Source organism: Rana temporaria, chromosome 1 (genome assembly GCF_905171775.1).
Source record: "Rana temporaria chromosome 1, aRanTem1.1, whole genome shotgun sequence".
Lineage (NCBI taxonomy): Eukaryota > Metazoa > Chordata > Amphibia > Anura > Ranidae > Rana > Rana temporaria.
The window spans coordinates 121,512,889-121,540,369 of record NC_053489.1 but is presented as its reverse complement, the minus strand read 5'-3'; the positions used below and the strand labels follow the sequence as shown (position 1 = coordinate 121,540,369).

At 41.5% G+C, this 27,481-nt stretch overlaps 1 long non-coding RNA gene across 2 annotated transcripts; it reads left to right on the top strand.

Annotated features, from left to right (window-relative positions):
* The first annotated feature begins 1,978 nt into the window (after positions 1–1,978).
* Positions 1,979–26,413, top strand: LOC120931014. 2 transcript variants are annotated; one of them, XR_005747801.1, is made up of 4 exons: positions 1,979–2,014; positions 14,296–14,400; positions 15,603–15,689; positions 26,031–26,413. It is a non-coding gene; the product is annotated as an uncharacterized LOC120931014 (long non-coding RNA). The 2 variants fall into 2 exon arrangements; XR_005747800.1 differs by lacking the exon at positions 1,979–2,014 and having other exon boundaries at positions 13,944–14,400.
* Positions 26,414–27,481: the final 1,068 nt, after the last annotated feature.

Sequence of the window (27,481 nt, the reverse complement as noted above, 5' to 3'; positions counted from 1 at the left end):
AGGGGGATGAGGGGAGATCCACTTAAAGGCAATCTGTCTACTGGACACAAAAAGAGCGCGTCTTATAGTATTAGCAATGGGAGGCATATAGATAAAAGAATCAAGGTAGCCCAATAAGCATATAAGTAGTTCAACCGCAATATTAACATCCAGTAGCCCATTACCAACCACCTCCGCCCAGTATTTCTGGAGTTTGGGACACCGCCATAGAGGATGTATCAACGTGCCTGTAGTACCACACCTAGCACAGGTTAGCTCGGGTCTCAAGCCTAATGGATGCAAACATTTAATAGTTCTATATACCCTATGGAGGATGAAAATCTGTGTTAATGTATGTGATGGAGAGAGAGAAACAAGAGGAAAAGACTGAAGGATATTATCCAAGACCTCATCAGGGATAGGGCCAATATCTTGTTCCCACCCAGCCCTAGAATGAATGGTAAAATTCAGTAGGAACTTATCTAACAGTGCCCTATATGTCACAGAGGTAAGAGCCTTGGTTGACCTTGCTTGTAATATCTTATCCAAAACAGGTATGGGAAAAAAGAATATCTCAACTGAAGAAAATTGAGCGCGTAGAGCCTGGCACAATTGAAGGAAATAGTAAAACGAATTCCTCTGTAAAGAAAACTCTCCCCTCAACCCTTCAAGTGTCTTGAGGAGGCCGTTCCCATATAACTGAATTAGAGCAGTTACTTCAGATTTTTCCCATCTTTGGAAAACCCTAAGAACCAAAAGTTCAGGAAATCTGTCATTACCCCATATTGGGGTGTATCTAGTAGGATAAGAAAAACCAATCAGTTTCTTAACTGTATCCCATATTTTACACATTAGGTTAAGAGTGGGCATTTCAGTAAGCAAAACACCCCCCATTGCCCCTCTAATGCATATTGTGGAGGCTGATCATTAAAGCGGAGTTCACCCTAAAAAAATGTTTTAACCTTAGATTGATGCTCATTTTGTCTAGAGGAATCGGCTAGTTTTTTTAAAATCGAAGCTGTACTTATCGTTTTAGAGAGCGATCTTCTCCGCCGCTTCCGGGTATGGTCTTCGGGACTGGGCGTTCCTATTTGATTGACAGTCTTCCCAGAGGCTTCCGACGGTCGCATCCATCACGTCACGAGTAGCCGAAAGAAGCCGAACGTCGGTGCGGCTCTATACGGCGCCTGCGCACCGACGTTCAGCTACTTTCGGAAAATCGTGACGCGATGGATACGACCGTCGGAAGCCTGTCGGAAGACTGTCAATCAAAATAGGAACGCCCAGTCCCGCAGCGCATACCCGGAAGCGGCGGAGAAGATCGCTTTCTAAAACGGTAAGTACAGCTTCGATTTAAAAAAAAAACTAGCCGATTCCCCTAGACAAAAAGAGCATGAATCTAAGGTTAAAAATTTACATTTCCGGGTGAACCTCCACTTTAAATACGTGTGAGAACAGATGCTGAGCAGAAAGAGATAACTGCTCAGAGTCCCATCCCACACAGTGTTGTAGTTGATATGCAAGAAAATATATTCTCGGGTAGGGGAAATGCTAGTACCCCAGCATTTTTGGGGTATTGCAGAACCTCCAATTTAATTTGGGGGTGGGGGGTTTATTTTGCCATATTAATTGCCTAAATATAGTATTAATCTTAGTGAAAATCCGTAGGGGTAGCCAAATAGGAGCATTGTGTCAAAGATATAAAAGCTGAGGCAAAGCAATGTCCATAAAGACATGGATGAGCGAGTTTGGGGTGGAGGAACTTGACTGGCCCACACAAAGTCCTGACCTCAACCTGATGGAATGAATTACAGCGGAGACTGCAAGCCAGGCTTTCTCATCCAACATCAGTGCCTGACCTCACAAATGCGCTTCTGGAAGAATGGTCAAACATTTCCATAGAGACACTCCTATACCTTGTGGACAGCCTTCCCAGAAGAGTTGAAGCTGTTAAAGCTGCAAAGGGTGGGCCAACTCAATATCGAACCCTACAGACTAAGACTGGGATGCCATTAAAGTTCATGTGCGTGTAAAGGTAGGCATCCCAATACTTTTGACAATATAGTGTATATGAAAATGCATGCATGCTTATGAGTGAAGAACCATACAAATAGATTTGAATATTTATAATAGCTGTGTTAGAAATACATTTAATGTTTTTTAGTGAATACAAAACTGGACTCAATGCTGTCTTCACATATGTCTGTGGTTCAGCTTTAAGAAAATCTGCTGTTTCAACAGCTTTGCTGAAAATGTTGACAGTCCATAAATAATAGATAACAATAAATAGGATCCGAGCGCCATCATATATTCATAAGCAATGCTCAGCCCACTTTCATTAAACATACGGGTAGTAATGTTTAACAGGCCAGACATTTTGTAAAGTCATTCATCACCACCTAATCCACATCAATATAAGTATAATTGTATGTCACTTGTTCTTTGGGACACCTGTTAGGGAAATAAACAATGTGTTTACCAAACAAAATGCAATATTTAGTCTTTGCGCCGCTTATAAGACGCGCTGACAGAAATCACTTGTGTATAATACACCACTTACTGCTTTATAGGTTTCATTTTGCGAACGTCAGAAAAAATGATTAAAGCGTTTTCAGAAAGGAAATGACTCATGGGTGCATCTGTGTGTTAAAGTAAACACTCGCAGTGTCCCGCTTTGCATATTCGCCTCTTTTTCCCTTCCTTCATTTCCGTGGCATCTTTCTTCTTTTTTTTCTTCTATGCCATACATTTTGCTACTTTATTAGATACTATACATTAAAGGGTCCCATTCACAAAGAAAGATTGCATTGGAAACACAAGAAAACAGAAATTGGGCTTCAAAATAAAAGTTTATCCTTTCTAGATCAACACATTTTACACCGGATTTCTCGCTGTAGATTTTTTCATACCGTGTAATTTTTTTAACAAGAACAGATGTAGTATTACACTGATATTCTTTTATACACTGTAACATCATTACATGATGGGAACATGGGTATGTTGTCAGTATATTTCAACAGAAAAATAAAATCTATTGATTAATTAAACGTGTACATTTGTGTGTGTGTGTACAGCAGGCATGTCCAAAGTTGGCCCGCGGGCTAATTGCGGCCCGATTCTGGTTTAATGCGGCCCCACTGGTAATTTGAATATATATATGTAGCGCTCACCCCCGAAGGAGCCGCTGAATTATTGGGTCTTCTGTCTCACCTCTGTGACACACCACAAACAATGAATCCACAGCACACCAGCACACCTTGTGAAGTTTTATAACAGATTTAATGACTGTGGGATAGAGCAAAAGCCCTTAATGTCTCCCCACTCTAATATAATACAACTAATAACAGAATGAGATAATACGTTTAGATTGAATGCGATGAACAGTAATATATCTATATACTTAGCAGTATCGACCCCACCCTAAACTACTGGCCAGTAGTACTGTCCTAGGCTAGCCAACGTTGGGGCCCTGGATGTATGACAGATGTAGGAAATACACTTGTTGCAATGGCCAAAGGCCGCTCACCACTTCCAATGTCTCTTTGGGGAAGGAGGATGGTTGTCTGCGGAAGCGAGTGTCCCTCTTTCCTCAGACCGACGTCTGTGAAATGGATGCAGTCTTTTAAAGCCTCCGGCAGGACATCTCAGATCGTCTAGGGGCCGTCTGGGGAATCTGGCAATAACCTCCGTCAGCTGTACTCACTCAGTTGGGCAGGCTGGATTACTCCGGTGGCTGGATCGGCCCTGCGACCAGGCCTCAGTTCGATCGCTCAAAACACAGTCTCTCTCTGTTTCAGTAGACGAACATCAGTCTCTCCAAGAACTATAGCATAGAGCCTGTGTCTCAGTGGCAAACACACAGCTCTGACACAAGCTGTCTTAAATCACTCTGTGATGCAGATCTGTGTTCCCTGGTCACTGTTCCAGACTCCCTCTCCTCACTACTTCCTCCTGACTCCCCTCTCTCCTGGAACTTCCTGTCTCAAAGCCTCCTGGGAAAAATGCAGTTATCCAGCCCCTTGCTGTAGAAATGTATCTCTATGTCTGTTCTGTACTGCAGCCTCCAAATCTGTGCTCTCTGGCTCCACCTGCTGCAATATATATATATATCTACATCCTCTTAAATGGCTGAAAATCACAACAGGGCTACATATATATATATATATATATATATATATATATATATTAGGGGTGTTGAATATAATCGTTGCATCGATGCATCGCGATTCGGGGCCCCCGTGACCCCAATAATCGATGTCGGGTGACGTCATCCCGACTTGCCCCGCCCCCCCGGGAGATCGCTCCGAGCAGGTCTTTTAAAATGCTTTTTTTTGTAATGAATGCGCGTTGTAATATATTAAGTGGCCGGCGTTGTGTGTGCTTTTTTTAAATATATGTAGATTCATACCTCGTAGCTCCGTGTGTGGTAACTGTACATGCGATCATGTGACTCCATGGTCCGGCCCGCCTCTCTCTTCCTCTGTCCTCTCACATCCCTTGTCTCAAAGTCTCTTCTGATGTCAGCCCCGCCCGCCTCTCTTGTGATCTGTTACTTTAGCTATAGACGATGGGCGGGGCTGAGAACGGACATCAGGGGAGATGAGAGGCAGGTCCGAGCATGGAGTCACATGAGGGGAATAGAATACAGTTATATACACACGGAGACATGAGGTATGATTCTGCATATGTTTTAAAAAGCACATTACAGCAGTGGCTATAACAGCATTTATTATCACAGGTATTTTATCAGCAGTCTGACTCTTACACTGCTCTGGCTGTGCTGACATTCCACTGTGTTAACTCCTAGTGTGCTGGAATGTGCAAAGAGTCAGAGAAATTTCAGCAGGGCTGTCAGTTGTGGAATCTAATCCCTGAGTCCTGCCCCCCCCCCCCCCCCCCAGCAGCCATGTGTGTATTCCTGTGCACTTTTTAAAGGGGAGTTTCACCCTATTTACACCCTTTAAAAATGAACAGATGACAATGAACCCTCAATAAAAAATATCAGCGAGGACTTGGAAATGTGTCAATTGTAATAGAAAATAAATAACACGGTAGTCCTCGCTGTACTGATATTTTTATTGAGGGTTCATTGTCATCTGTGCATTTTTAAAGGGCGTATTGATGACAATGGCAGTACATAAAAACACACTGAAAATGCACAGGCAAAATCATGTATTTTCCTCATTGTTCCCTCCAATCATCCTGTGTGCGCAGAACAGCATGCAAGTACAGAGGAGGAGGGGGTGCTGTTATCCGGGGACACAGGGGGGGTACGGGCATGTAGTGGAATCTGATGTGTCACCTGTGATAAGTCATTGTCACTGCAGGGACTGGGCTGTATGGAGGAGAAATATAGGCCATGTCTGCAGTCTCTGATCATCTCCTGTACTATGTCTGCAGTCTCTGATCATCTACTGTACTATGTCTGCAGTCTCTGATCATCTACTGTACTATGTCTGCAGTCTCTGATCATCTACTGTACTTTGTCTGCAGTCTCTGATCATCTCCCTCTACTATGTCTGCAGTCTCTGATCATCTCCTGTACTATGTCTGCAGTCTCTGATCATCTCCCTCTACTATGTCTGCAGTCTCTGATCATCTCCTGTACTATGTCTGCAGTCTCTGATCATCTCCCTGTACTATGTCTGCAGTCTCTGATCATCTCCTGTACTATGTCTGCAGTCTCTGATCATCTCCTGTACTATGTCTGCAGTCTCTGATCATCTCCCTGTACTATGTCTGCAGTCTCTGATCATCTCCTGTACTATGTCTGCAGTCTCTGATCATCTCATGTACTATGTCTGCAGTCTCTGATCATCTCCTGTACTATGTCTGCAGTCTCTGATCATCTCCTTTAGTATTTTGGGGGGAGAGCCATGCGCACTTGGGCTGCAATCGTGATGCATCGTGATGCATCGCCGAATCGAATCGAATCGTGGACTTGATAATCGTAATCGCATCGAATCGTGAGACCGGTGAAGATGCGCAGCCCTAATATATATATATATATATATATATATATATATATATATATATATATATATATATATATTAGGGCTGCGCATCTTCACCGGTCTTTTGTGGCCCCCAACGAATCCCTGAGTGCTGCCCAGCACTGAGGGGTTTGTTGGGGGGTCACAAAAGATATATACCTTATTTATCGTTCTGGCAGCCTTGGAGGTGGCGGGACGAGTGCCGTAAGATTACATACAGGAGAATCTCCTGTTTACTCTGTGGCGTCTGTAATAGGAAGTCCTGTCTCATGGGCTGGCATTGGATGACTGTTCTGTCTATCATAGGAGGTGGGACTTTGTATTAAAGAGGCCACCGAGAAAACAGGAGATTCTCCTGTATGTAATCTGTTGGCGCACGTCACGCCCCCTCCCTGTCCCCTCTGAAGCTGCAGATGGGAATTGATCAGGCTGCATTAATGACAATTCATGGCAATGGTGTGGCTGAATTCATGGCATTAGTGAGGCTGCATTCATGGCAATGGTGATTCTGCATTCATGGCAATGGTGAGGCTGCATTTATGGCAATGGTGAGGCTGCATTAATGGCATTGGTGAGGCTGCATTCATGGCAACGGTGAGGCTGAATTCATATCAATGATGAGGCTGCATTCATGGCAATGGTGAGGCTGCATTCACGACACTTGTGAGGCTGCATTCAAGGCACTTGTGAGGCTGCATTCATAGCAATGGTGAGGCTGCATTTATAGTAATGGTGAGGCTGTAGATGAGCCCTGATTAGGCTGCATTGAAGGGCACTGATCCTTATTTTGCTTCACAGTTCTTTACTTAAAATGTCATTTTTTTCCAGAAATTTCCCTCTTAAAGTGAAGGTGCATGTTATATGTCGATAAATACGGTATATTCAAATAACACGCCCAAGCTCAGCCTTAGACTCTTCAACACACAAAGCCACAAAGGAAAGAGAATTTGTCCCTCTTTTAAAAAAGTTTGGACACCCCTGGTGTACCGTATATGCACATAAATTGCACAGATATTTTTATTGTGTTTAATTTGTATATAAAACCAATCCTAAACAGCTTTAGGCTGAATTCACACTGGCATTAAGAGCAGGTGTTTGACAAGCGTTAAAAATGGCCCTCAAATACATATGCATAAGGTATAATAGACAGCACATTGTGCCGTTCACACTAAAGCCTCATACACACGACCGTTTTTCTCGGCAAAAAAGAGCAAGAAAACTGCTTTTTGCCGAGATTCCCATTCGTGTGTACGAGGCATTCAGGTTTCTCGTCTGGAAATCTGGTCAGAATCTCGACGAGAAAAAAATAGAACCTGCTCTCTTTTTTCTCGTCGAGATTCTTGTCAGCCTGTTACCCGACGAGAATCCCGAGAGTGTATATACTTACCAGTCGCTGTGGAAACCAGCGCATGCTCAAAATGACTTTGACGAATGCGCGGTAGCTTCCACGGCATAGGTAGGGTGAAGCAAGATGGTGGCGACGGCATCGAATGTGACGAGCGCATGCTCGTCGTGCGCAATGACGTCACCGCATTCTTTCCTTTCAAGAGAACCACGGTTCTTTTGAAACGAAAAGTCTGTACACTCGGGAAACTCTTGCCAAGAATCTCGTCAGGGAAAACAACATTTTTTTCCTGACGAGATTCTCGGTCGTGTGTACAAGGCCTAAGCGTTGCTTTAAAATTGAAGCCTCATGTCGAGTCAGGAGGCATTTGAAGCCTTTCAACGCCTCCCATTCAAGTCTTTGGTAACGCACTGCAAACGTTCTGGTAGACATTTTTGGTGCGATTTTGGTGCGTTTGTGGCACATTAAAATTTGTTTATTTCTGTGACTTTCCATTATGGAGCAGTTTTAACACTCATCAAATGCAACGAAACAGCGCATAGGGCGTTTAGGGAATTCCCTATGTAATATAGGGCCCTTGTAAAATGCCCCATTCTAAACCTCATTGATGCCTGTCTGACACCCATACTAACGCCATACAAACGCTATAGGAGCGTTTGTTGCAAGTCAGAAATTTTGTCAAGCGTGAACAAGCACTTATAGAATATGTATAATACATGAATCACATTGCCTACTGTACATTTTGATGAACTATGCCCTTTTTACACATATTTGCAATAATAGAAAAAACATTTTAGATTTTTCAAAGGCATTGGTTAATGTAGTTTCACCCCTGAAAGAACCGGGAAAGAACACAGATCCCGGTTCTCGCTGTGTCACGAACGATCGCACGCGCCCCTAGTGGCCACAGGGCGAAGCAACGTAACATAATGTTGTTTTGCCCAGCCGGGCCATGCTGCTGCAGTAAAACTGCAGCGGCTGGTCGGCAAGTGGTTAACTTAGTCATGTGATACTGCAGCCCCCAGCCTTTTCTCTTTCTTTGTTTACTTCCTGCGAAGTCATTCTTTGGGTGTCCATGTCACTATTTGTGTGACCTGGATATTTCCTATTGGCTGTTTAGTAGTGGGGTTCTCTCAGGATCAAGAAGAGGACACAAGGGGATGGTAAGGGACAGTTTGGTGAGGCTCCATCTGCATTGCTGGATTAGCAGTCCTCCACACCCATAAATGGTGCCAAGAGGGACCTGAGAAGGGGACTTAAAGGGTCACTAAAGGAAAAAAAATGTTTTGCTGAAATTACTGTTTACAGGGTATAGAGACATAATAGTTAACTGATTCCTTTTAAAAATGATTAAAAATAGATAAAAAACAGTCATTTAATGTACCTACAGTTTAGTTTTGTTTTTGCTGTTGTTTCCTGGTTCTCTGATGTACAGAGACAAGGAGCCAATAGAGGGCAGTGAAGGTTTTGCAAAATGAAACTGGATTGGTGCTGAGAAGTTTTAGACACACAGGGCCGGATTCAGATAGGAGATACGACGGCGTATCTCCAGATACGCCGTCGTATCTCTGAGTGCGGGGCGTCGTATCTATGCGCCTGATTCAGAGAATCAGTTACCCATAGATTTCCCTAAGATCCGACCGGCGTAAGTGTCTTACATTGTCGTATCTTAGGCTGCATATTTACAGACAACCAGGAAGTGTCCAGAACAGAGAGGAATTACAGCAACATCAAAGCAAAAACGAACAATTAGGACATGAAACCAGGACTGCAGTAAGGTAAAGAAAGCTAAAAAAAAATTCCTTTAGTGACCCTTTAACCTCTTTACCACCGCGCTATAGACAAAACACGTCTACAGCACGTCCTCCCAGAATCCTCCTCTCGCGCGCCCCCTGGGGCACGCTTCCGGAATCATCTGTAAGGGGCGGGTCTAGAAGACCCGGCGCATCACAGATCGCGGTAAATTGCCGCTGATAGCGGCCGTTTACCACGTGATCGCCCAGTCAAATGACAGAGCGATCACTTGTAAACAAACCGGCAACATGTGATGACGCTGGTTCCTCCCTCTCCTCTCTGTACCGATCGGTACACTGTGAGAGGAGAGGGGGGAGAGCGGGAGGCAGCAGCAGCTGCTGTGGCTGGATCTGTGACAAATGCAGTCACAGATCCAGCCATTCATTCCTCCCTGTGCAATACTCTGCAATACCAGCAATACTCTGCGATAACCCCCCCATACTCTGCGATAACCCCCTATACTCTGCAATAACCCCCCCTTACTCTGCAATAACCCCCCCATACTCTGCAATAACCCCCCAATACTCTGAAATACCCCCAATACTCCGCAATACCCCGCAATACCTGCTAATATGACAGAAACAAGATTTTTATTTAATCTTTTACAGAATTTTCAGTGTTTTTTCTTTTATAGCGCAAAAAATAAAAAACCCAGAGGTGATCAAATACCACCAAAAGAAAGCTCTATTTGTGGGAAAAAAAGGACAACAATTTCAGATGGGCACAATGTTGTATGACTGAGTAATTGTCATTCAAATTGTGAGAGCACCGAAAGCTGAAAATTGATCTGGTTAGGAAGGGGGTTTAAGTGCCCAGTGGTCAAGTGGTTAAGCTGGTCATAGATGGATAGAATTATGAATGAACATTCTTAAGAAAAAAAATGTTCTAAGAAGTTCATTTGTTTTCTAATCATTAGTAGATCAAAGTTTTGAGAATTTTTGTATGAATTTTCCTAAGACTTCTCCTAAGAATTTCCATTTGAAATCTATTCTTGCCAACTTTTAGGTAAAAAACATTTGATTTTCATGCCTCAAGCAAAAATATAGTGGATTTATTTTAGAAAAATTAGTCAAATGATGTCATTTTTTTTCCAATCTACAGAATGTGTATAGAGCATGGAAGGGCCCACTCTGCGTTAGAACACTTAAAACAAACAAGTATAAAAGTTATCAAAGTGCTAGCGTGAATTCCAAGTAGGTAAACTACCTCACCAACAAAAATGCACAAATTGTGTATGGGCTCCCTGGCATAAAGGAATATGATACTTAAGCTGGTCATACATGGATCGAAATTTGGCTGGTTCAGCAGGGACCAACCGACATTCGATCCATCCATGGGCGGGCTGATTATACCCGAGTCATCCCATTAATCGACGGGTACAACCAGCCTGTCAGATATTTTACATGCAATTACTGCCAGTGGCTATAGCCACTAGCAGCAATCATTGTGTTCTGCCATCTGTGGAGGCTCCCCGTGACCCCCCCTCCCCACAGCAGAACAAAATACTGCTGTGGGAGGTATGCCCATGTGAACACTGACTGTGAATCAAGCAGTTTTATTTCCTTCTACCCGTGGTACAAAGAAAGAAAAATAAATTATCTATGGGCTGCTTAAGAGCAACAATATGTAGGTGTGTCTGTGTGCCCTTCACCTTCCTGGGAACCCTGCTACCCAACCCCTTTGCCAATGTTGTTTTTGGGGCAATCCTGGCCTGGTAGTGCCTAGAATGACACCATTTATACCTAGCAAACTGCACAATGTAGTGGTGTTGTGGGTTATGATTTCATCTTTCAGATATCTACAGGTAGAATACAACTCATACTATGGCTCCCAAGGATGACTGGAGTATTGGTTTGCCCTACCACCCCCCCCCCCCAAAATACCCCATTAAAAAGCTTGCAACGACTGGGCAGAAACAGGGAATATTTGCAAACAAGCAACTATAAGCGCAGTGTACAATAATACAAGGCTTTGTTTGTATCTGCTCATCTGGAAGAAGTGGCAGGGTTAAAAATTGCTTAACGTAAATGATTTACTGCCAAATAAATTCCTTCAACTTTAAAAAATGATCGCAGCTACGTTAGTTACTTTAAAGCTAATAGTGCCACTGGCAACACATTAGGAGTAATCTGTATGCACAGTCTCATTGTCCTATTTCCTATGTGTTTTATTTGTTGTGGTTCACATCAGTGAGTTTGATGTAAACTTGAAGAGTTGTGTTTTACTATTCAGTCATTTACATTTCAGATCTTGATGCAAATGAATCTTTTAGTGTTTGTGGATTGCGTGAGTTGTAGATTCAATGATCCTTCCTTCCTTTTGCTTTTCTTCAACCCAAATACACATTGCCCCCCACACCAAATAGGGCCTAATATGTGCATAACAGTAATAGGCACAGTTCAACCTCCGATGGTAGGTAGGGACTGATACGATTGCTTCAGTGTTTGTGAAATTTAATAAAGCTATATAATTGAATAAAGTAAATAACACAATCAATGCAGACAGAATTCATGACCACAGAACCCCACAGAACCCCCATACTGAGGAGAGTTCTAACCATTTAGCACCAATCTCATGTTTTTTTCTTAATGTAATGGAAGGTAAAGCAGACACATATGTGTAAGATCCCATGTCCAGAAAAATACAAATTGAAGTAATGGGCAATAAAGTACCGTATTTATCAGGGGAAATCGTGGGTGCGCAATAAACGCCGAACCGGCCGCCGACATATACCGAGCGCAGTACACTCGGGTACACTCGGCCAGGCTCGGCTACGCTCGCGGTCACGCCCTGTGCTGCCTCCTAGCCTTTATGCGAGAGGAGTCGAGCGTGCCCGAGTGTACTGCGCTCGGTATATGTCGGCGGCGGCGTTCAAACACAGCGCCGGAAGCGGGGATCGGCTCAACAACACCGCGGAAGAAGCGGGGAGGACACCACCAGGGCCGCAGATGGACGCCGGACCGGAGAAGGCCGCCGATGGACGCCGGACAAGACACCAAAACTGTAAGTAAATAAATTTTTTTTCCAGGAATTTCCCTTCTACATTAGGGGTGCGCGCTATACGCTATACGTTCTATAGGCAGATAAATACGGTAAATCATTACTGACTAATCATTTCTTATGCCTACAAAAACAAAATGCCCACTAAAGGGTAGATCTTCAATGGGACAAATATGTCAGTCATTGTAGAGCTTACTACATTAATTAGGCTATTGTTACATTTCTTAGCAACTCTCGTGAGAATTTTTGATATATGAAATGGGACTGTTTGTACCTTAAAAAACAATATGGTGTTATCCTATGACAATCTTATAGAGTATAAACTGTGCATGAGCATATGAAAAAAACAATTAAAACTGATGGTAGAATTAAAAAATAGAAATAGGGAATGTGATAGCCTGACAGTCACCATAATTAAGTGCAGCACTACCCCCAAAGGGGTTGCAGATGATCAATCTTTGAGGTTTATTTTGATGTTTTATTGGGGGGGGGGGGGGGTAATTTGGATGGGGAATAGGAATTATGGGATGTCCATCTTGATAGCAACAAAACTAGGGACAACTTCCTCCCTATGTACAACTCCAATAGATTATCCTCTATTGCTCTGTACAGCATTAATTGATTCCACTTCCTTAGTCTGTACAACTCTGATTGATTCCTCTCTTGGCAGCTAAGAGTCTCTGTTATGCTGCGTACACACGATCGGAATTTCCGACAACAAATGTTCAATGTGAGCTTTTGGTCGGATATTCCGACCGTGTGTAGGCTCCATCAGACATTTGCTGTTGGAATTTCTGACAACAAATGTTTGAGAGCTGGTTCTCAATTTTTCCAACAACAAAAGTTCTTGTCGGAAATTTGGATTGTCTGTATGCAATTCCGACGCACAAAAATCCTACGCATGCTCAGAATCAATTTGACGCATGCTCGGAATCATTGAACTTAATTTTTCTCGGCTCGTCGTAGTGTTGTATGTGACCGGGTTCTAGACATTCGGAATTTCAGACAACATTTGTGTGACCGTGTGTATGCAACCCAAGTTTGAGCCAACATTCCGTCGGAACAAAATCTACGGTTTTGTTGTCCGAATGTCCGATTGTGTGTATGCGGCATTAGAAAAGCAACAGCCCACTAAGGACTAGGGGCACTTAGTCCCTTTTGAAAGTAGCACAATGAGTTGTAAACTGCATCCTGGAGTACCTACAACTCACTTGCAGACACTGATCCCAGCTCTACCAACTGCAAGAAATGCTAGCCCACCTGGATGCTTCTCCACCAGCCCACCCGGCTGCTTCTTCACCAGTCTACTGGACTTAATCCTCTGGAGATCTTCCAGGGCAAGGCTAGAGAAGATTAAAGCACACCACTCTCTTCTGAAGAGACCTGCTACATATAGCCATCTCTTGTAATTCCCTGAACCGTGCTGTAGTACTCCTTCCAAGCTTCTTCTGTTGTCAGTATCCTCCCAAGCCAGTCCCTTAGCCCCAGTCTGAGGCGGACTAGGGGGTTTGTCTCAAAAGCCACCACAGTGCCCTCAGCACTCCATCTCCATCTTTCACCTGACTCTCTTACTGGCATGACTCTATGCCAGATCCACTGCCTAGGGATTGGTCAAACTTCCCTAAGTATGCAGAACAACCCTCCTAGCCTCCACCCTCCAGATTCCAGAACATTCTCCAATTTTCCAGGACCATGGGGAGGCAGTTGTCTGGAGTAGTCTGTATGAGTCACCCAGCCCTGACCTAAAGAAAACTCATGGCCCGGTTAAAGACACAGGTTTAACCATGAGCCAGACATAAAGTTCCCTGCACTCAAACTAGTAGCACACTAGAAACTACAATATGCAGCGAATAGTTTACAGTAAGTTGGGTGAAGAGGGAAACACCTGCGACAAACTTTGGGAAGCAAAGCTGGAAACTAGAGGAGACCTCCATACTCTGGACTGCCAACTAGAGTTTGCATGAAGGGTTGTGAAAGCACAAAGAAGTGAAAATATTGCACACCATGTACTCTTCAGTCTATATATTTGCTTCATTTTCGAAGTCTTTTGCCAATCATTTCGTTGTGTCCCTCTGCTTTGAGTATATAGTATGTGTATTGGAGACATTTCTCATCAAAATCAAGAGATAAATCTAACTGAAATGGATTGGGAACATTTTTTAATTGTAAGCTATTTCTTTACAGATATGGACAGCAAATCAGTAATACTCCTGGGCGTTCAGCTGATGGGAAATGCTACTGTACCGTAGAGGCACATCTTCTTTGGACAGGATGAACTCCAGTGTTAAGGTACAAAAAACAGGCAGGAATTATTTTCTTGTATAGATAGTAGGGATCCCTGTTAAACTGGAACTTGCACCCACTGTACCCACCTATAAATGTTTTAGCATAACGAAGGAACCTCCAGGAGAATGCCAGTGGAAATGCTTGTTGAAGGAACCCTTTAAGGACAGTTTCTGCCTTTCTGCACTATGTGGCTCCCAGTAAATTGCTGTACTCCCGGAAGTGTATTTTTTTTATGTAGGCAGTGTAAGTACCTGAATTTGACTTGATATTAGCCTCCCACAGCTCCTGTCCAGCAGAGTTCATACTGGGAGAGAGAGAAACGGCACCATGCGTCATCCAGTTGCGCTGTAGTGCTCATGCGATAACATTGAGCATACTGATAGCAGGAGAAAACCGAATAACAGGGAGATAGACAATCAATGTGCTGCTACTTAGCAGTTTGCGTGGAGTTTAGATTTAAAAGTAAATTCCACCTTTCTATTTATGTTTCATGTTACATCCATGTTAGTGGGAAACATAGCATGGTCACATTTACCAGCCCCCATCCTCAAAACACCCCCTTTGCCCCCACTCACCTGAATCGCAGGGTTCTTCTCCATACACAGACCTGTTTATTTTGTATTTTGCAGAGTTGTTTATGGCTTCACCTGCATAGCTGAATTTTCATTCAGGGATCTGCGAATGTATTAGCTACAAGTCCAATCTGCCACTGCAGCAGAGAGACTCATGGTTCTCAATGGAGCACAAATGGGGTGACATCACCAGAATTTTAGTTTATTGTTTACTTCCTCTAGCCCCATGACCGAAGGTCTGTACCTCTGTATGAACCTGGGGCTGGGGGAGCAGTGTGCAGGAACCTATGCATTGCATTCATGATACACTGATCACAGTTGCAATGCTCTGCAGGCTTCAATGTAAAAATGTAATGAATCCATATTTTTATGAATTTTTATTAATCTGGGTGCATCTATTAAATGCTTCCAACAGGTGGACTAAGCCTTTAAAGAAAATCTGCACTTTGCTAACAATAATTTAACATTTTAGAATTTATTGTTATTAAAATTGGAACTGCCATTTCAGTCTTCTATTTTCAAAATCTTCCCACAAAAAAACTAACATTTTTGCAATATTATAAACTGGGGGTATTTTAGAGTCTTTTCACAACTAGTTTTCAGTTTGTGTTATTGATTTACTGCTTTTCCCAGAACTGACTGTCAAACTGAAGATATCCTGTGACATAGGAATTTATTCTGAGATAAGTCCTGGGACTCTTCACATCTAAAGGGATGCAGGTAACAGTTCTTTTGTTATTAGAGTATAATGCTGAGATTGATAAGGTGGTCATTGAAGGAAGACCCTCCAATTTAGTAGCTGGTTTCAAAAAGCACATTGTAAGGAAAACAGCAACCTCTTCAGCACATTCAATGAAAAAAGTTTTAAAGAATCCCTGCAATGTTTATAGTTTTTTTGGAGAGAAAGTATTTTCTAGTGTACTTATCCCCTCAATTGGCTAACCTAGAACGCACCCCAGTATGCTTACCTTGCAAATAATGCCTATGGCTTCTAAGGTTTATTTACACCAAATGATCTAACAGAAGATGCTCAGGAGATGAACCAATAGAAGCTTATAGAAATCTTCTATGCAAGCAGGTACATAGAAGATCTGCTGCTGCAACACCAACATATGTAGGCTGCAGGCAAGTTTGCAAAGTAAGTATGCATTTGATGAGTGAGTTCAGTTATTACAGTAGGTGGAGGATGCGGGTACAAAAAGGATAAGGTCACTATTTTAAAGTGCACTTATCTTTAAAGCTATGTGAACGAACCAGATTCAGAAAAAGTTCGGTTGTCGGTGCCCTCAGTAATGAGTCACCAACACAAAACAACTACACAGTTGACAAACTCAAAACTGTTCATCACAGCGCACACAATCCTGGCCAATGGGATAAGAAAATCAGCTTTTCAGCTTAGTAATTGTGGTGCAGCTTCAGTTTGCAAAGAATACCCAATCACGTGCAAGGAACATAAAAAATTGCATATAGCCCACTAAATTCTACAAACTTTTTGCTCCTATCCTTATTTATTTTTTGACTAGGGTATTTAATTCTATCGCAAATGATTCTAACTTCCCTCCGCAAACCCTGGAGGCACACATTTCACTTATTCCGAAACCAGAAAAACAAAACTCCCTTTGTATGAATTATAGACCAATATTGTTAATAGGAGTCAATGTAAAAATGTTCGCCAAGGTTATAGCTAGCAGATTACAGCTATTGCCGCAATTAATACATCTTGACCAAGTTGGCTTCTTCAGTGGACAAGAGGCTAGAGATAACACGCTTAAAGCCTTTCTGTTGACAGATTACGCCTGCACGCATGATGTTCCTCTCTTTTTAACAGATTGAACTAGGCCCTTATATGCTTTCATGGATTATGTCCCTCTACTCATTGCCTTCAGCTAGAATTAGAGTGAATGGATCTTTGTCTCCTGTAAACATGCCAGGGATGCCCCCTATCATCCCTTCTATATGTTCTTATAATGGAACACCTGGAAACCACCTTGCGACAAAACCCAAACATCACAGACATTTCGGTAGGTCCTCTCCATGCAAAAATTGCTCTATTTGCAGACGACCTGCTTTTATTTGTAACACAAACACATATTTCCATCCCCGCCATACTTCAGGAATTCCAGAGATTTGGAGAAGTCAGTAACTTTAAGGTTAATTATAATAAATCAAAACTTCTCGATATCTGCTTATACAAAACAACTATGACGAGACTTACAATTAACTTTTCTTTTCAAGACCCGTTCTTCCTCTATCCGTTATTTAGGGATTCGGATAACAGCCTTGGCATGACAATTGTACTCTTTGAAATTTCTTCCAATACATCAAAAAACTTGGACTTGGCCTCCTATGCTTTTAAGAAACTCTTATGCCCTGTTCACATGATCGGAATTTCCCATGGCCTAAAATCCGATGGAATTTTTTGTCGGAATTCCGTTCAAGCTGTTTGCATACACACTGTCAGACCAAATTTCGACCGTCCAAAAGGCGGTGACGTAAAACGCTACGACAAGCCAATAAAAATGAAGTTCAATGCTCCAGAGCATGCGTCGACTTGATTCTGAGCATGCGTGGGTTTTTTCTCCGTCGGAGTTGCACACAGACAATAGAAATTTCCTATTGTTTTTTCTCCATCAGAAAATATAAAACATGTTCTATTTCTAATCACCGATGGAAAAAAAAGTCAGATGGGGCCCACAGGCGATTGGAATTTCCAATGAAAAAAGTCCATCTGACTTTTTTCATCAGAAATTCCGATCAAGTTTATGCGGCATTATGGTTTCGTAGAATCAATAGTCTGAAAATGGATAGCCTCCCTCATTTCCTATATTTGTTCCAAACGATCCAAATCCACCTTCTGGCTTTGTATTTTCACAAAATTCATCGGATGTTTTTCAAATTTATATGGAACTCAGCTCGTCCTAGAATAAATTTTAGAACCAAAACACTGAGGTGGAGCAGGGGAACCTGATATCTCTACTTACAAAAAAGCAGCAATATTTATACGTATTATCGACTGGATACATCACTATTCCTCCAAACTGTAGGTACAATTGGAGAGCCGTATAAACCCTATAGATCCTTTCGTCCTTTCCGTGGATTTTTACCAACTCTTCGCAAAGGTCCTTTAATTCCTGCTTATCTTACCCGACAAACACTTCACATTTGGGACCTGGTGATACCCAACTCTGGTATATCAAAATACCTAGGCCCTTTGACTCCTTTCTTTGGAACACCAGCTTTCTTACCAGCCTTTCAATCAACTGTGTTTGGCCCCTGGTGTAAACAGGAACATAGAAGACTCTTTCAAGTCCTCCAGTCCAACCTGTGGTAACTTCTAATGATGGCTTCTTTGTCCGTGATGTCCCTAGGTAACTCTACGCATTGGTTACAGAGGCAACAGGCTCTGTCTTATATATGATCTATCTCAATGCTCTTAGACATCCTTACTAAACCAATTGTCTATGAATCTCTACTTATACAGAAGGAACCACCTGCATATACGGTTTCCTTACTCTGCTCTATCCTTATGACGTTGGCACATCCAGACCTTCCCCTGTATACGTGAAATTGGGAAAAAGACCTTTAACAGACCCTTTTCTTTTTGATCTATACTGTAAACTAACATACACCTTCACCCAGGGTGGCCCTCCTGGCTATGATTCCTGGACCTCTTCAGTCAGTGAAAAAGGATGTGTTTAGACACTTTCTCACTGCAGTCAGAGCCGTCATTCCCCAACACTGAAAATCTATTTCTGTACCTTTCCTTGGGGAATGGGCAATTGAATTAGACTCCATCAGAAGCCTGGAACTGCTGCTGGCACAGGAAATGTGAAAAGAAAAATCTTTTTTTCACATCAGGAATGCCTGGTCCAGGTTTAGAGACTCATCTGAGTTCCTGACCTTGACTAAAGGTCTATTGCCTGTTCCTAACCAGCCATGATGGAGTGCATTAGTAAACCAATGTCTCCCAACTGTGTGCATTAGTAAACCAATGTCTCCCAACTCTGGTTTTTACCTTCTTCCCCCTTGATAGTTCCCTTTTTTTCCTCCATTTTTATTTTTTTATTTTCTCCTCTCTCTTTCCCCTTTTTATGTTTAGCGAGTGTAAGGTTTCATGTACACGGGATGTTTTTACAACCTCTCCTGATTTAACTTGACAGATAGTAACGTTTAAAACGTTTGCGTTTAGAAACATAAAAAAAGATATATATATATATAGATATATATTTTTTTCAAAATAGGCAAAAATGAAATACCCCTGTAAACAAAACGTGGTTAAACGTGAGGTACCGTGTTCAGAAGCTTTTGGTGCTTGAAATGCCTGTAAATTCAGAATGCATTTTTTTATGTTCCTTAACTCAACTGTCTAGAAACGACTGTAAACGACCCTGTGTACATGGACAGATAAGATAACATAGAGGAGAGTTCAGGGGTAGTTGAAAAAACTCCCAACTGCTCTTAAACGTCTGTTTACCAGCAGCAGTGTACATGAGGCCTAACACGAACCATATACACATAGATGGGATCCCAAAATCAAAAGCAGAATATATGATTATCTAAACCCTAAATATAATTTTTGATTTAACTGAATACTTAAGTACTTATTGTACATTAGTTGGGGAATGTATACCCTTGATATACAATGGATATACAGTACATTGTACCTCAAAATTGGTAAAAATTCTTCATGCGCTTGCTCTTTTATGTTTATTATAAATGTAAAGTTTGTCTTAAATAACTGAAAACTTTAATAAAATAAGATTTAAAGAAAAAAAAAAAGCATTTTTGCTTTTGCAGGATTGGCTAATAGAAGTCAGCAGAGCTTCACCTCATCCAGTAAGCTATGAGAAAAATACCTTTGCGAAGTGCAACTTCCCTTGCAAAGTGAACAGCCTATTTACCTTTAGTAAATCAACCCCAAATGTTTTAGAAAATGTTAAAGCCATTGGATCAGCATGGCAGCCAGGAATAAAGCAGTGTAGCACAGGTTTCCTTTAAGGATTTCTTTCTTCTCTAGGATCAGTAACCTTTAAGCCTAGTACAAATGTATAAGTGCTTCTAGCCTGGACTAAAGATCAAACACGATCCTATCATGTAATCCCACTGCACAACCTTGCAAAATATGTTACTGCTTTATAAATGTATAATGATGGCGGGAGTTTAATCTCATTTATCGCAGCCTTTGGCATAGAACCTCTATTGCAGTTTCTGTGGCCAGGCAAGAGAGGCACTTGGAGCAGCTGTGCAAGTGTAGGTGAAAATGCTTTTAGATAACCCTAATGATCTTCACTAGAGCAGTAATCAAGTAACAGCCTTATCTCTTTCCTATCAGCAGTGCAGATCATTGGCTCATCTACCGCTGAAACATTTGCTTTGTCACTCAGCAGGAGAACACAGTCAAGCACACTTAGCAGCAGGAACCAATAGAATTGATAAATTTTACTTAAACAGCATGCCAGGAAAGACTTTGGCTGGGAACGACAATATTAACCCTGCAGAAACTACAGCAACGAGGATATTTCCAAACTGACAATTTTTCTGCCAGCATTTACATTTTAAATGATTCGTATAACATAGGGCTACATTTTTCAATTACACAAAGGATTTATGACCTCTTAAATTAATTCAAAAAAGGCAAAGTTTAAATACTTTTAAAAACAAAAGGAAGATATCATTTTAAAAACAAACATGACAATTCCTTCCAGTTTTTTCTGTGTAGGAGATAAAATCAAAGAGAGGAAAAAAATGCATTCCAGAACAAAACAAATGACTAAGCTTAAAGTGTGTCTAAACCCAAACAGTATAAAAGATATATTATAATTTGAATTGTAACGAATCTTCTATTTCTATTCTTTTTTATCTTCAGGCATGCTTTTTCTAAAAACAAAAAAGTTTTAAAAATGTTATCCAAGCCACTTTCTGTTTGGAGGTAACAACGCTGCTTTTTACGTTAAGCATGCGGAACCAGCATTGTCACATTTATCTTATCACCCAGTTCGCAGATTGCAATATTCCTTCTTCTAGTGAAAGCTTGATCGGCATTGCTCACTACTTGCCAGAATCAGAGCATATCTGTACAGCATGCACACAATACTGGAAGTGCAACAAAGTAAGTACAACAAAGTAATTTTGCAAAGAAATCCAATAAAACATCTAGCTTTTTTGTGAAAACCCATTTTTTTCATGACAGTTTAGTTATATTTTAAATGAACCCTAACTGTAGAAATTATAATTGATCGGTTGTCCTTGGGCTGTTGTTCACTTCACTTGCTGACCTAAAATGACCAGTCTGCTCCAAAATGTTATTTTCAGTTACAGGCAGAGCCAAAGGGATCCTAGTGGGCTGGCTTCTAATGTCTTGAGCATCTTATAACACCTGGGAGTTTTTGGTATCCCAACACACCTTTGCCAGCTCCTTCTCTTACAAACTCTATAATATAAACTAGTAAAATAAAAAAATATATATAAAAAACACAGAGTATGGGCCCTCATATTATTTACTAAAGATGTGCAAACCCAGGAGCTTAAGCACAGAGATCTCATTAGTAGAGTCGCAAAAAGCTATATGAAATTGTATATCAGAAATGTGATTTTTATTATAATTGCTCCTTTAAAGTAGTTGTAAACCCATTACAACCACTTTAACCTACAGGTAAGCCTAGATTAAGGCTTACCAGTAGGTGCAACAAATATCTCCTAAACCTACATGGTTTAGTAGATTAATTTGCAGAAAAGACTGCACCGATGTCTACGGCGCATTTGCCCCATAGACAACGGCACATGCGCACTGAGTGCGCCATTAGTGAAGGCGATCGTGTTGTCACTAACGGCTCCCGCACGCATGCGCGGGAGTGACGTCATCGCGGCTCTGGCCAATCACAGCACTGGAGCCGTGATACCTGGGAATAACTTGAGTATCAATGGCGGCGGCGGAGGTGAGGAACGAGTCGCTTCGGGGGCTTTGATCTCAGGAAATTAATTAATAATGAGCTAGTATGCTATGCTATGAATTCAAGAAACATACAACGTGTACAATCAGACAGGCTTTACAGAGTTTTTTTTAATCTAGCACAATAAATAAATGCCTACCTAAGAAACAAAAGACCATACATGCAACCACCTCAAGTGCTGTACAATGGTGATAGAAAAAAGGACACGAGAATTCAAAAAACAAAAACTGTCCTTATGAGAGCCTGAGGGTGACCAAAGTGAAAAAAGAGGTTCCATGTATCACTAGTTTAACAGAGACTACCATACTTTAGGAATCAGGTCTAATAAGAAAATAATGTAATGAAGCCGGTTCACACTGGGGTGGCACGACTTCGGGGGCGACTCGGCCAGGCGACCTGAAGACGACTTCTAAGGCGACTTGCAAAACGACTTCTGTATAGAAGTCAATGCAGGTCGCCCCGAGTCGCCCCCGAAGTCGTACAAGAACCTTTTTCTAAGTCGGAGCGACTTGCGTCGCTCCTATTAGAACAGTTCTATTCACTATAATGGGACGCGACTTGTCAGGCGGCTGAACTGTGTGAACTGGCTCTAATCGGAGGCATCTGATTAGGTGTTGCAATGAGATATTCCTTAAATAAATGTTTCATAAGTCCAATTTTTTTTAATACAACCATAGAGTCATGAATAGTGTAATAAATATGTTACATGAACTTGATTGTCTCCATTCTAGCCTGGCCTGGGCCCAGGGTACTTTTAAATAGGAACACCAGTTTAGGGCTATAACCCATTGAGCTACACTGAATAAAGCAGGCTCTCGCCGGCGGGGGAACATCTGGGATGGGATTAAAGTCATGTATTTTAGTTGTGGTCATATACCACTTTTAGACCTGTCTCCTGAACTGATATTGATATTTTGAAAGATTTGTTAGCATATCAAGTCATTTCTCTGTGGAGAAAGATATATCGAAGTCCGACTCCCAGGAGGACATTGGCACTGACTTCTCTAGAAGGAATAGATGGTTAAGATTCTAATATATTTAGGAGATAATGCCTCGTCCCTTAGGACCCGTTAGACAAAGCTATTTAATTAAAATTAGTCAATGTTGATTGAGAGAATTAACTATAATTCTCTCTAAATATGGATAGAGCTCTGTCTCTGCAGATGACTTTATCAAATAGTGGCAAATCTTTTAAGAACACGAAGTCAAAGAAAAAAAGTCAAATAAAAACATATACCATACACCCCCATTTCATCAAATTATTAATTGTACGTACACACCTCCTCAGATACTGACTTGGCAATCACCTGTCTCAAGCTGAAGATGGACATGGCCATTATTCTCTATAGCTGGGGCCAGTGCACTATTGCACATGCAGTTGGCTCACTGGAGGATGAAAAGGCCAGGGAAATCGAAACTCAGAAAAGTCTGCATTTGAGCACTTTTACCATAGCATAGTACTGTAGCTAAGTGGTTAGCACTTCAGTCTAGCTGCACTATGTTCATCGGTTTGAATCCCAACCACTACCTACCTGGAGTAATGAGTGCACAGCTTGTATAACAGTGTAAATTTTCTGTCCCCTCAAAATAACTCAACACACAACCATTAATGTCTAAACCGCTGGCAAAAAAAGTGAGTACACCCCTAAGTGAAAAAATGTCCAAATTGGGCTCAATTAGCCATTTTCCCTCCCGGTGTCATGTGACTCGTTAGTGTTACAAGGTCTCAGGTGTGAATGGGGAGCAGGCGTGTTAAATTGGTGCTATCACTCTTACTCTCTCATACTGTTCACTGGAAATTCAACATGGCACTTCATGGCAAAGAACTCTCTGAGGATCTGAAAAAAATAATTGTTGCTCTACATAAAGATGGTCTAGGCTATAAGAAGATCGCCAAGACTCTTAAGCTGAGCTGCAGCACAGTGGCCAAGACCATACAGCGGTTTAACAGGACAGGTTCCACTCAGAACAGGCCCTGCCATGGTTGACCAAAGAGGTTGAGTGCATGTTGTCTTTGGAAAACAGACGTATGAGTGCGGCCAGCATTGTTGCAGAGGTTAAAGGGGTGGGGTCAGCCTGTTAGTGCTCAGACCATACGCCGCACACTGCATCAAATTGGTCTGTATGGCTGTAATCTGAGAAGGAAGCCTCTTCTAAAGATGATGCAAAAGAAAGCCTGCAAACAGTTTGCTGAAGACAAGCAGACTAAGGACATGGATTACTGGAACTATGTCCTGTGGTCTAATGAGACCAAGATAAATTATTTGGTTCAGATGGTGTCAGGCGTGTGTGGTGGCCACCAGATGAGGAGTACAAAGATCAGTGTGTCCTGCCTATAGTCAATGGAGGTGGGAGTGTCAGAGTCAGGGGCTTCATGAGTGCTGCCAGCACTGGGGAGCTACAGTTCATTGAGGGAACCATGAATGCCAACATGTACTGTGACATACTGAAGCAGAGCATGATCTCCTCCCCAGACTGGACCGCAGGGCAGTATTCCAACATGATAACGAGAACACACCTCCAAGATGACCACTGTCTTGCTAAAGAAGCTGAGGGTAATTGTGATGGACTGGCCAAGCATGTCTCCAGACCTAAACCCTATTCAGCATCTGTGGGGCATCCTCTAATGGAAGTTGGAGGAGTGCATGGTTTCTGACATCCATCAGCTCCGTGATGTTGTCATGGAGGAGTGGAAGAGGACTCCAGTGGCAACCTGTGAAGCCCTGGCGAACTCCATGCCCATGAGGGTTAAGGCAGTGCTGGAAAATAATGGTGGCCACACAAAGTAGTGACACTTTTGGCCCAATTTGGACATTTTCACTTTAGGTGTACTCACTTTTGTTGCCAGCGGTTTAGACATTAATGGCTGTGTTTTGAGTTATTTTGAGGGGACAGCAAATTTAAACTTATAAAGTGTAATTTCTTCAGTGTTGTCACATGAAAAGATATAACAAAATATTTACAAAAATGTGAGGGGTGTACTCACTTTTATGAGATACTGTATATGTGTGAAGCCCTGCATAAATTGACTGTGCTATATAAGTACCTATAATAAATAAATAAATATATTTACTCATTCACTGGGGATGGTGGAGACAGAGGGGTCTGTAGTGCAGTGATATGGCAGCTTTAGTTCTCATATCAGAGATCTATGTTGTTTCAAATGTGCAATGTTACTTTAACCACTTAAGGACCGCTTCCTGCACATATATTTCGCAGAATGGCACGGCTGGGCACAGGCACGTACAGGTACGTCCAGCCCGGCCCCCCTACAGTTAGAAACACATATGAGGTCACACATAACCCCTACAGCGCCCCCTAGTGGTTAACTCCTAAACTGCAATTGTCATTTTCACAGTAATTAATGCATTTTTATAGCACTGAAAATGACAATGGTCCCAAAAATTTGTCAAAATTGTCCGATGTGTCCGCCATAATGTCGCAGTCACAAAAAAAATCGCTGATCGCCGCCATTAGTAGTAAAAAAATTATTAATAAAAATGCCATAAAACTATCGCCTATTTTGTAAACGCTATAAATTTTGCGCCAACCAATCGTTAAACGCTTATTGCGATTTTTTTTACCAAAAAAAGGTAGAAGAATACGTATCGGCCTAAACTGAGGAAAATAAAAGTTTTTTTATATCTTTTTTGGGGATATTTATTATAGCAAAAAGCAAATAATATTGCATTTTTTTCAAAAATGTCGCTCTATTTTTGTTTAAAGCGCAAAAGATAAAAACTGCAGAGGTGATCAAATACCACCAAAAGAAAGCTCTATTTGTGGGAAAAAAAGGATGCCAATTTTGTTTGGGAGCCATGTCGCACGACCGCGCAATCGTCAGTTAAAGCGACGCAGTGCCGAATCGCAAAAAGGGGCAAGGTCCTTTAGCTGCATAATGGTCCGGGTCTTAAGTGGTTAAATAATATAAGAAGAAGCAGTATGTCTCCCTAGGCCAAGGCTCAGGATGCCCATTTACAAACCAAGTCTGATGTTATGTGTGCTGTGCCAAGATGGTGTTGGCATCCAGGTGTCTATTTTCTGTAAGTAAATTGTTACTGTTTTTAATAATTGTAATGTTTTTAATAATTTTTGATTTTATTGAACGCAGTAATCATATAACAGCATAAGGACTGTCCACGTCTTTCAATCATCGGGATTGAAAAGAAGGATTTAGCTGTGTGTTACTTTCAAGATGAACTCTCAGGGTTGCCCGACAGATGGCAGCGGATGTTACGGACACAGGTGATCATAGTAAGGTATCAAGATAACAGAATAAAATACTAGCAAAAATCAGGATAGCCAGCAGAGTTGGGTTTGGATAGACAGTAAACTAGCAGTGTCAGGAACAATATGACGTCAGAATCAAACCAATCATCACAATGACAAGGTGTTCTGAGTATGCATAATCACTCTCAAAACCAAAATCCTTTTTTCAACTATAAAATTATAAATAATATAAATTTTTTCAATAAAAAACTATAATATACAGTATGTTGTTCATATATTTATGATATCTAGCAATGTTAAATCAACACTAAATATTATCTTAATTCTTCAAAAAATGATTATTTTTCATGAAATTGTTTTTTAATGCTATCTTGTAACATGGAAACACAAAAAACCGCGCTTCACATAAACAGTCTATAGGCAGCAGCTGACGTTGGAAAAAACAGGCAATATATAATATAAAAAGCCGCGCCTTTTTATATTATATCTTGTAACATCCTTCGTGAGCTCAAGAACCCCTCCTTTTCCCTCACTTCCATTAATTTGGAATGAGCAATGCACAGTAGTTACGGTCAGGTGCACTGCTCTGTGCACACTACAAATCCCATAGTCAATGTCAGAAGCATGCAGGAGAGGGCGGCTACAATCCTATACACTGTGGGATCACAGAGAACAAACATAGCCACCCTCTAACAGGAAGTTGGATCACAGCAGCAACAAAGGGAATTTGGAGATTTGGAGAATGCTTAAAGTAATCGTTTTTATTTCTTTCGTTAAGAATACATGCTTGAATGAAATTTTTCTTTTTTAATCCAGAGTTTATTTTAACTTTCAGCCTTTGAATCAACCATGTAAACCAGTGAACATGTTGAAGCACATTTGTAAAAAATACAATGCTGCAAAGGATGAGGTTAGGCCAGTCAACCATTATCTATGGCGATAACAATAATGAAGGTTTTTAGTTCTCTATTCCTATGTGCTTTCATGGTGTTTGTGTATCATGTTGACAACAATTCAGAGAATGTAGATGGGAATTCAAAATCATTTCGGTTTCATGGGCCATGGAAGAGTCTATACTCTGACATGCATTATCTTTCATTAGAGAACTCATAGGCCTCGTACACACGACCGAGGAACTCCTCGTAAATGAAACATCGTTTTCCTCGACGAGTTCCTTGTTAGGCTTATAGTGGAAACTTCAAAAAGATGGACAGCCGCACTCAAAAAAACTCTTGAGTTGTCTTTATTGTAAAATAAATGATAAAATGCACTACAAAAAGCAGCAAAAATAAGGAAAACAGCCGATGCGTTTCACACTGGATCAGTGCTTAG